Below are 11,655 nucleotides of genomic sequence, written 5' to 3'. Positions count from 1 at the left end.
AGACTGATGTACACATACAGTGTCACCCAAATGTGACGTCATTTTTTTTAAAATTGGTACAAGTTACACACACACGGACTGCCAGCCCTCATCTTCACTGTATAGATCCAGTTCACGCACACACACACACTGCTATTTTTTCCCCCTCTTTGCAGAGAACACTTTGTTGACCTCCCTTGAATGATCTCTCTTCATGGGCATTATGTCCCTTGATTGTGTTTAAGGTCTTAAAAGAAATTTCGTACAAAATTTTACCCTCAAATTGGTCTCCATTTGCCGCAACTCGCCCGCAAAGCAAACAAGATTACTTCCCTTTACTGACCCCAATTTGTTTCTGGATCGTCCAAGGGAGGAAATTTTCAGAGCTTCAGTTTTGTTCCCAGATTTAAAGTGGATTGGGGAAAAAGTCAGTTTTGATTCTCATTATCGTTCTGGTTGAACCCTGACTCTTGAGCTCTCGTAATACAGCTCTCTTTAATATCAGTGCACAAACAATAGTGCAGTGCACCCAAACAGCACTTGCCTTGAATCTCATCGACTTTTCAGAGCATAGATCGGACCCCATGGGCCATCTTCGAGTTTCATGGGAAATGAAACTCTGCTCATCTTCGACCACGAAGTAAGACATCATAATGTCTACACGATACAGTCTTCTGTATCTTCACCAAGATGCCTGTGTGTAGTCGCTGAATGAACTCTTTATGTTGTCTGTTGTATTTATGTGTATTTTTCTGTTGTGTTGTCTTTATATGAGAAAAGAGTCCTTGTAATCACAACAAATTTCCGTAAGGATCAATAAAGCATTCTTAGTCTTAGTCTTGTTATGTAATGAAAGAGTAAACCTCACCTTTCAGACCACGTGGTCTATAGGGCAGATGATGTAAGAGTCATATGTTTCGAGTCACGAGGCTGTCATGTGGCCAGCACAACGACCAACCGCCTTTACTTTTTCCCTTACCAATGTAAGGTACCAATTAGAGCTTGGTAGACTGAGAGGCGCTCTAAAAAAAAACAACGATAATACTGATATTGATAATAAGACAAATACTAATAAGGATCTTGATTATAATGACGATACTGATGATAATGATAACAATAATGCTTTTAAAATCAATCTATCGATAGAAAAACAAAAGAACTGACTATCGATCTCGACGATCCGATGACGTCGTTTGTTTGATCAGACTGCAGACAAGTCCGACACAAAAGATAGAAAACAACAAATGGTCAGTTCGGTTTGAGTTTGGGGGGGGGGGGGGGGGTAAGACGAGTGGCGGGAAAGTTTAGGAAGAACGTTTGCTAGCGCCGCCTGGTGGGCGGGTGTGATCGTCTGGAAGAATCAAACGTAACACAAGGGAGAGAATTCAATTTTCAAGTCCATCAAGTGACAATTGGAACTGTTCTGGGCAGGAAATGTATCCATTCGATAGAGGCCTGTGGTCTGGTCTTTTGAATGGTTAGACTACAACAGGGGCAGAGATTCAGTTCAAGGCGATTCTTGAGTGGGGGGAGACTATATGGCTGGGGTTTTTATAACACATTACACTGGGATATAGATTCTGTAACAATGGATGGTGAAATATTTTGGTTTTCTATAGTTTTGTTTTGTTTGGTGTAAAGCACAAATTGTAAGGCAAATTTTCATATGGATAATAAAGATTATTATTATTATTATTTATAAACTAGAGCAGCTTCGAAGGGTTTGTTAAGACTAAGACTGCTTTATTGATCTTAATGGAAATTTGTTTTGATTTCAATGACTCTTTTCTCACATAAAGACAACACAACAGAAACATACACATAAATAGAACAGACAACATAAAGAGTTCATTCAGTGACAGCACACAGGCATCTTGGTCCTCTTCATGTTTCCTGATCACCGAGTGGCGTTGATATAGTCTGACCGAGTAAGGTACGAACGAGTTTTTGTACCGCTCCGTTCTTGTTTTGATTGACAGCAGTCGCCCACTTCGCGACGACCTGACGTAGTTCTGATGGAGCAGTGGCCGTTGTCTTCCAAGATTTTTTTCGATTTTCCTTAGACACTTTTGTTCAAAAGTTCCTGTAAAGATGTGTTAATGTCTGCTATAGATACAGAGGTTTTGATGTCTGCTATAGATAGAGGTTTTGATGTCTGCTATAGATACAGAGGTTTTGATGTCTGCTATAGATACAGAGGTTTTGATGTCTGCTATAGATACAGGTTTTGATGTCTTCTATAGATACAGAGGTTTTGATGTCTTCTATAGATAGAGGTTTTGGTGTCTTCTATAGATAGAGGTTTTGATGTCTTCTATAGATAGAGGTTTTGATGTCTTCTATAGATACAGAGGTTTTGATGTCTTCTATAGATAGAGGTTTTGATGTCTTCTATAGATACAGAGGTTTTGATGTCTTCTATAGATACAGAGGTTTTGATGTCTGCTATAGATAGAGGTTTTGATGTCTTCTATAGATACAGAGGTTTTGATGTCTGCTATAGATAGAGGTTTTGATGTCTTCTATAGATACAGAGGTTTTGATGTCTTCTATAGATAGAGGTTTTGGTGTCTTCTATAGATAGAAGTTTTGATGTCTTCTATAGATAGAGGTTTTGATGTCTTCTATAGATACAGAGGTTTTGATGTCTTCTATAGATAGAGGTTTTGATGTCTTCTATAGATACAGAGGTTTTGATGTCTTCTATAGATACAGAGGTTTTGATGTCTGCTATAGATAGAGGTTTTGATGTCTTCTATAGATACAGAGGTTTTGATGTCTGCTATAGATACAGAGGTTTTGATGTCTTCTATAGATACAGAGGTTTTGATGTCTTCTATAGATACAGAGGTTTTGATGTCTGCTATAGATACAGAGATTTTGATGTCTACTATAGATACAGAGGTTTTGATGTCTGCTATAGATACAGAGGTTTTGATGTCTTCTATAGATACAGAGGTTTTGATGTCTTCTATAGATACAGAGGTTTTGATGTCTGCTATAGATACAGAGATTTTGATGTCTGCTATAGATACAGAGGTTTTGATGTCTGCTATAGATACAGAGGTTTTGATGTCTGCTATAGATACAGAGGTTTTGATGTCTGCTATAGATACAGAGGTTTTGATGTCTGCTATAGATACAGAGGTTTTGATGTCAACTAAAGACGTGTTGATACCTGCTATAGATACAGAGATTTTGATGTGTGCCACAGATGTGTTGATGTCTGCTAGAGATGTGTTGAAATCTGCTACAGATGTGTTGAGGTTACAAACTATTTAGATAAAGTTAAAGTACTATGACATTTTGAATGTAAAAAAGAAAAAAATTGTTTGTTCTACCTCAGATGTCACACTAAACTAAATAACCAAATGTCATGTCATTACTCGTGGTACAGTAACGCGTACGGGACTTGTCATTAGTTCTGGTCTTTACAAATCAAGGTCACACATAATTGACGCTTGTACAGCAGTCAGTTTTTAATCAGAAAACGTCGACCACGACCACCACTCAGAATGTGCACTTTGTGTCCGTGACTCGTGCAAATAGTCAACACAACACCAACAACAACAACAACAATGAAGAGATGTCAATGTCAACGAGCCCTCGGTCTCAGTCTCAGTCCAGGTTCAATGACTCGTGGTTCCGAGTCTTGCATGACAGAGTTATTGTTCCTGGCTTTGGTCTCACGCGTCTATCAAAGACTTTATTGAATTTCAATCAGCATCAGCGCGAGAAATATGACGCTATTAAACACAGCGGTAGGATTGTAATAGCCTGTTGTATAATGATTGTAATAGCATACTGTATAGCGCAATCAATGCCAAGAGTTATTAGCAAGTGACTTTATAGTTTGTAGACCTTGAATACATTTCAACTTAGTCACTTCGCGAACTGGCCTTATGTCCTCTAAGTCTGAATTAATCATTACAACGCTTATAATAACTCCGTCTGTCTGTTTGTCTGTCTGTCTGGGAGGATTCTTTTACGCGTTTTTCTCCCACTTCCCATTCTCGGATCAATTGAAATTTAGCTCAATTTATTCAAAGTCAATGGCAATAACAATCAATGGCAATCATATTTGTTTAATTTGAAAATTTAAAAAAAAAATTAATCAATTAGTAACTAGGAGAAGGTTTCCATGCTGGCGCTCATCAAACAAAGCTCAGCTCGATTTAAACTTTGATAGCTATCCAAGAGGTTTATGCCACGGCCACACTTATGCTGGTATGTTAGAGGCTCTGGCCAAATTGTCTTTAGCTGATTCACGACGTAGGCTACAGTCCAGTGGCCAGTTTGCGATACTACTAACAGAAAGTGCGTGTGAATTAAAGCGTTAAAGAGACTTCAATCTTTTGGGTTCAGCTTTATCATTGCAGATGTTCTCAGATTTATGTTAACAGTGGAATGCTTGAGCTAGATCTGAAATGTGAAGAGACTAGTCATGAAGTATCCAAACACCAACCTCAGCAGCTCTCAAAGTATGATGATGTAACACCAGGGTTCCACACGAGTTTGTAAGATCCATCAAGCGTGGTCGAGGGGCCAAGTGCGCTTGAACTTGGCTTGGCTACCTAGAAGGGGGCTCGAGGTTCGACACCCGACTCGGGCAGAGTTGTGTTTACTGAGCGCCTAAAGGCAGCACGGAAAACCAACTCCTAGATACCCCCTCCCCCCACTGGTCCAGAAATGAGATTAGACCAAAACCGCTCTGAGCATGCTATAAGCATGAAAGTAGCGCTATATAAAAGCTATAAATAAATATATAATAGGGCTTGTCTTTGAGTCCGAATTTTAATGAGGAATGCAGTATTTCTCATGACAACGCAGCACCAGCTGTGACCTACATATGCAAGCATAACCATTGTACGCCGGTGGTCGATTAAGATATATAAGCCAATGAAGCCTATCCAAATATAAATATATTGGTAGAAAGGTAAATTATATCCTTCCAAACACTGTTGTTTGTTGTTGTTGTTTGTTGTTGTTTGTGGTTGTTGTTTTGGATGTGGAAGAGAAATGTTGGTCAAAAGTTGGAAGTGCGCAGCATGGTGTGAATGAGAAATGGTGCGGATCTGTGCTGATGAAAAATAAACGGAAGCTGACACACGATGGAGATGTTTTGTATTCGTTGATATGGTGGAAATACATTTCTAGACACTATTTGTATCAAACTTGAATGTTTTGGGGTTCGGGCCCCATACTGACCATTTTTTTGTTTGCTTCAATGACAAATAAATTATGAACTGTTTAGTATACTCAGTTATTTAAACATAAAGTAGGATTTTTTTTTTATCTGAGTCCTTTTTACTGCATCTGATAGCTTATATGTTTATATCTATACATTTGTACTAGAGTAAACAAAATAGCTATATTCCTAAGAACTATGTCACAACTAGCTCACTGCTTCACAGCTAGAAGGCTTGTGAACTAGTTCACAGCTTCACAGCTAGAGGGGTTGTGAACTAGCTCACGGCTTCACAGCTAGAAAGGTTGCGAACTAGCTCACAGCTAACTCACTGCTTCACAGCTAGACGGGTTGCGAACTAGCTTACGGCTTCACAGCTAGAAGGGTTGTGAACTAGCTCAAGGCTTCACAGCTAGAAAGGTTGCGAACTAGCTCACAGCTAACTCACTGCTTCACAGCTAACTCACTGCTTCACAGCTAGAAGGGTTGCGAACTAACTCACGGCTTCACAGCTAGAAAGGTTGCGAACTAGCTCACAGCTAACTCACTGCTTCACAGCTAGACGGGTTGCGAACTAGCTTACGGCTTCACAGCTAGAAGGGTTGTGAACTAGCTCAAGGCTTCACAGCTAGAAAGGTTGCGAACTATCTCACAGCTAACTCACTGCTTCACAGCTAACTCACTGCTTCACAGCTAGAAGGATTGCGAACTAACTCACGGCTTCACAGCTAGAAGGGTTGCGAACTAGCTCACGGCTTCACAGCTAGAAGGGTTGCGACGTGAACAAAGGAATGAAAGAATCCATAAGACTGTGTGCTCAGACAGACACCTTATATCTATCATAAGACTTTTTGATAGACTAAGACAGATGTGCATAGACAGCCAGGCACAACGGACAGACAAACAAAGCCTATTACAGTTTTGAAGGCTCCAGGGGCCATCAATCACCCTCACTGATCTTGACAGTGTAGACTAACAAATCTAATTCTCTTGTTTGCCACGTCGCAAACAATCTTCTAAGAGCCGCAAAAACAGACAAACAGACAAACAAACACACACATCCAATAGAAACGTTGTTTTTTTTCTTTACATGTCAAAACCAGTCTCTTTTTAACTCCACCCCCACCCACCATCCCACAATCCATTTCGCTCAAAAAAAAAAAAAAAACCTGTGAGAAAATAGGAGAGTACTCCTAAGGGGGAGTAAGTCCTCTACAAGTTAACTAGCTCACACTCAAACTATTTACTCACTAGAATTTTAATTCACCAGTATGAATGAAAAGCGATTGGTTCAGGCGATGGGAGGTTTTAAAAAAAAATAAAACTTTCACATAAGCCTCTCCTCTAGAGCTGACACTATTTTTTACTGAGCTCAATGTTTCTCACTTTAAGAAAATGCGAAAAAAAAAATCAAAAGAATTAATTAAATACTTGACTTCAAATGAAAAAGAAAAAAACATCTAAAAATAGATTATACATTAAAGCAAGAGGACTTAACCACGGCTTGTTGGTCTCCTAAAAAAAAGATTTGAGTTAGATCCCCTTGGTGTCATTGACTTAGGTGATTGCAGTTTGATGTTTGCTGACGAGAAGATCTGGGTCTGAGAGTAGGACGCAAGCCTGGCCATCATTTCCTCGAGGTGTCTACGTCAGACATCAAAGATTTCTATCTCTGCTTTCATAATAAGCTTTTGGGCTGGATAGATGTCTGCTAGTTAGGCGGGAACACCGCTCATTAACGGGCAAGCCGAGGTTGTGGTTCCTGGCTAATGACGTATTAGAAAGTTATCGGTCCTGGAACTTTTTTCTACTTTAAAAAAAAAATGAACTCTAACTTCTAAATTTTCAGGATTCCATCCTGGCTATTTTTATTACGGGGGAGCCATGATAGAGTACTGCCTGTAGACTGCGGGGGAGCCATGATAGAGTACTGCCGGTAGACTGCGGGGTAGCAATGATAGAGTACTGCCTGTAGACTTCGGGGGAGCCATGATAGAGTACTGCCTGTAGACTGCGAGTGAGCCATCATAGTGTACAGCCTGTAGACTGCGGGGGAGCCATGATAGAGTACTGCCTGTAGACTGCGGGGGAGCCATGATAGAGTACTGCCTGTAGACTGCGAATGAGCCATGATAGAGTACTGCCGGTAGACTGCGGGGGAGCCATGATAGAGTACTGCCTGTAGACTGCGGGGGAGCCATGATAAAGTACTGCCGGTAGACTGCGGGGGAGCCATGATAGAGTACTGTCTGTAGACTGCGGGGGAGCCATGATAGAGTACTGCCTGTATACTGCGGGGGAGCCATGATAGAGTACTGCCTGTAGACTGCGGGGAAGCCATGATAGAGTACTGCCTGTAGACTGCGGGGAAGCCATGATAGAGTACTGCCTGTAGACTGGGGGGAGCCATGATAGAGTACTTACTGTATACTGCGGGGAGCCATGATAGAGTACTGTCTGTAGACTGCGGGGAATCCATGATAGAGTACTGCCTGTAGACTGGGGGAAGCCATGATAGAGTACTGCCTGTAGACTGCGGGGAAGCCATGATAGAGTAGGGGAAGGTGGGGCTAGTTGTCACAGTTTTCAGATTTTGATGTTTTAAACATATTTAGAATTCATTGATTCTCACCAAACTTAACATGCTGTAACTTAAACATTCAGACAACAATTAGAGTAAATGAAATAAACTTTATCTCTTTATTTATCAAAGTTATACAACAAAAAAGTGGCTGGGTTGAGGTTGTGACAATTTGCCCCACACCGGGGTAAGTTGACACAGGCATGGGGTGAAATGTCACACATTTAAAAAATCACCATATCTTGCTATGTCTAAAAGAAATAGCATATTAAGTCAAGACTTTGTTCTTGTAGTAGTTTCCTTGACTGGCCGTCGTGAAATAATGATATATATGTGAAGGTTCTGAAAAGTTTTGGACCTAACAAGAAAAGCTGTAGGTTTTTCTTCAAAATAATGCTTATTTTTTTCTATATAATATTTGTAAAATATCTGTTCACTTCTTTCAGCAATGCACCCACTTCCAACATATCTAAATAGTAGGACTAGGTAACTTCTTTCCTAAAATAAATGTTGCGCTAGGAGAACATCTTTTCTGTATGTTGATGCTGGCATAACCTTTGTAAACAGCATTATTTAAAGAGAAAGTCGCTTAATACTATTTAGGTATCTATTAGGTATCACCATAAAAAGGAATCAATAAAACAAATAATTATTAATAAACAAATATTAATATTAAAATTTGTTTTCAAAATGCTTAATCTTCATTGGGGCAAGTTGTCACAACTGTGACAAATTACCCCAACCTGTGTGACAACTTGCCCCACAACAATTTTCAGAACATTTATTTTAATAACATTTTATTGGGTCGAGCTTTTTGAAAAACACTAATTTCAATGTGTAACTAATACACAGAGATATGAAACAGTGTAATGTTAGATTATCATCTCAAAATTATAAGTGTTTTTCAACAAAATTACACAAAAATAAAATTCCACTTTCCGAACAGTCAAAAACAATGAATCGTGATAATTTTAAAATGCGAAAAGGTATCGACTTCATTTTATAACTATTTGTAAATGTTTCCGTAAACATCTCAGCTGTAGTTTCACATTTTTGATAGCGCATCACATTATATCGATATAGTGTTTGTGACAACTTACCCTTGTGACATTTCACCCCACCTTCCCCTACTACCTGTATACTGCGGGGAAGCCATGATAGAGTACTGCCTGTAGACTGCGGGGAAGCCATGATAGAGTACTGCCTGTAGACTGCGGGGAAGCCATGATAGAGTAATGCCTTTAGACTGCATCGTTTTATCTGGTTCATTGGACTTGTGGATTAAATTAGTTTAGTGATTTTTTTGTTTAATAGGGAAATGTCGTTTTTTTAATATGGAAAAATAACTGTTCAAATTAACTTTTTTTTTTTTACACAACCTGGTTCCGTGTATTTCTTCTGCCTATGTCTTGTTATTGCTATTTCAACAATAAAGATTACCACATACAAAGTGATAAACTCATACAATCCGCTTTGAAATAGATGACTTTATAAACAAAAAATCTCTCCCCCTTAAAACTCTTCACCACGAGGTCACAGCCTCTTCACTCTACCTCTCCACTCTACCTCTAGTTCTCTTCTCCCCACTCTGTTACCTCTACATAGTCACAGAGATCCAACGCCAAGGTAGACCTGAACACAGACCCGTAGGAACCTGTGGTCAGTGGACACTTAATAGCTCGTTGCCACGTCACAGGTCTGGGTCCAGGTCTACCATGATGATTGGTCTCGCAATCACGCTGATCCATATGACCATTGGGCAGGTCCACATACACTACCACACAGACACGCCGATCCATTTGACCATTGGGCAGGTCCACATACACTACCACACAGACACGCCGATCCATTTGACCATTGGGCAGGTCCACATATACTACCACACAGACACTCTGACCCATTTGACCATTGGGCAGATCCACATATACTACCACACAGACACTCTGACCCATTTGACCATTGGGCAGATCCTTAATGGACATACACTACCACACAGACACTCTCGTACTAAACTCGTATTCCTGGCCTATTTGTGTATCAAAGATGAAAAACAAAAACCCGGACGTTTGATTTATTATATTGAAGAATTATTATAGTTAAACTAAACTAAAGAAAATTAATTAAACTATACAAACTTTTTCTTTTTTTTTTTGGAGGGGGTGGGGTGACCTAGCTATAATCATCCGACTGTAGGCCTACGGTTCGATCTTATTCTTTTAACATTATAGAAATATTTATCCATAATAAAATCAGTAATAAGGAAGGTGTTTCTTACATAAACGTTAATGCACAATAAAATTTTTATTTAAAAAAAAAAGAAGTTTAAATAAATATGTGTGCTTGTATTTTTGCTTTATGTTAAAACCTTTAGAAAAGAATGGTACTTTAAAAAAATTATATTAACTTATTATATAACGGAAAATCTTACTTATACCGGTTAAGTTTAAAATATCATTAAATAACAGATTTCGAATTTCACATTTCTAGTAGCCAAAGAAATAAAAACGAAATTGTTGAGAGTTTTATGAAACATTTGACATGTCGACATGTGTAATTATTCTAGTGTAAAGTACATGCTTGACTAACCAAGCCAGTGTGTTATTTTTTCTTGTCTGACCACTCGACATTAAGCAAACACTATTGCATAACGCGCAATGAAAAAAAAACGCAGGCTGGTCTTGTAGTATCATTGACTACACATGTACAGTACACTAAGGCCTACTTCATGTTAATGTCGACCTGACCAGGTTGTTAAAATCAGTCGGACACAGTCTATTTATTTTTTGGTCAGGGTGGCTACAATGTGGATTAAGAAGTTGTTTTTTTCTAGAGATGGTTATCATAATGCTTTTAGATCTCTATAGGCCTAATTGTCAATTTAGACCTAGATCTCAATAAGAAGTCTAGAGAGACTAGAATATATTTATACATTTTGGCTTCATCTAAGGTTTCAGCTATAAAAGGTTGTACTTGATGTTCTTGCAGTTAATAAGTTATTTTTTCGCCGCAAATGAATTGATTAAAATCACTAAATAATTGACCTAAATTATTAATCAGATTCCCACTATAAACAGAAATTAAACACCACCACGTGACTTTACAAATATTGTAAACAACCCCATTCATAATATTGCAGAGAAGCTTTTAGCAAAAAAAAATGTGTAACAACATTTTATAATACTGCTTCTTTCAAGTGCAGATATTGACTCCCATAACTTCTACTGTACCCTCTTCAAATGCAGACTGACTAAAGAGTTAACTCCATCATTTTTTCGATAATCAAAGTTGTTATCACGTGACCAGAAAACAGGGATGTGCGTTTCAACCACTACCACATGCTGAATAGTTTTACAAATTTTAATTAAACTTTTTAGTTTGTAACTTAAAAAAAAAAAAATTAAACTACGATTTTAACTATAAAAAAAATTCTAGTTATTAAACTTTGGCCTTAAATATTTTTTTATTTTTAGTTAAACTAAAAGGTTCTAACTTTTTAGTTAACTTTTGCCCATCACTAGTGATAAGATGTAGAGACTCATCATCACATCATCCTCATCTGTCCCTTGGCTTTTGTCGTAAGGGTGCTGTGACAGTTCGCGTAGCCAAATTCCTCCTTTTTTCCCATGTCAGCAGCTTTTCTTACCAGGATATCAAGAGAGATAGGCCGGCCCTTTCTATTTCTTGACGTTGTCCAGCCAGCTTTTCTTTGGACGACACCTTCTTCCTCCACTGGACCTTGGCTTTTAAAAAAAAGTGAGTCGTGTCTTGCAATATGGCCGAACCAGCTCAGCGTTTGTCTAGACTAAACAATAATTAATACTTTTTATAAACTATAATTCATAAGAAATTCTCTTCAATTGATTCTTTAAAAACGTCACGCTAAATTTTATTGTTTGACGTCCAGAAT

This window comes from Biomphalaria glabrata, chromosome 2, assembly GCF_947242115.1.
Source record: "Biomphalaria glabrata chromosome 2, xgBioGlab47.1, whole genome shotgun sequence".
Lineage (NCBI taxonomy): Eukaryota > Metazoa > Mollusca > Gastropoda > Planorbidae > Biomphalaria > Biomphalaria glabrata.
This window is presented reverse-complemented; position numbering follows the sequence as displayed.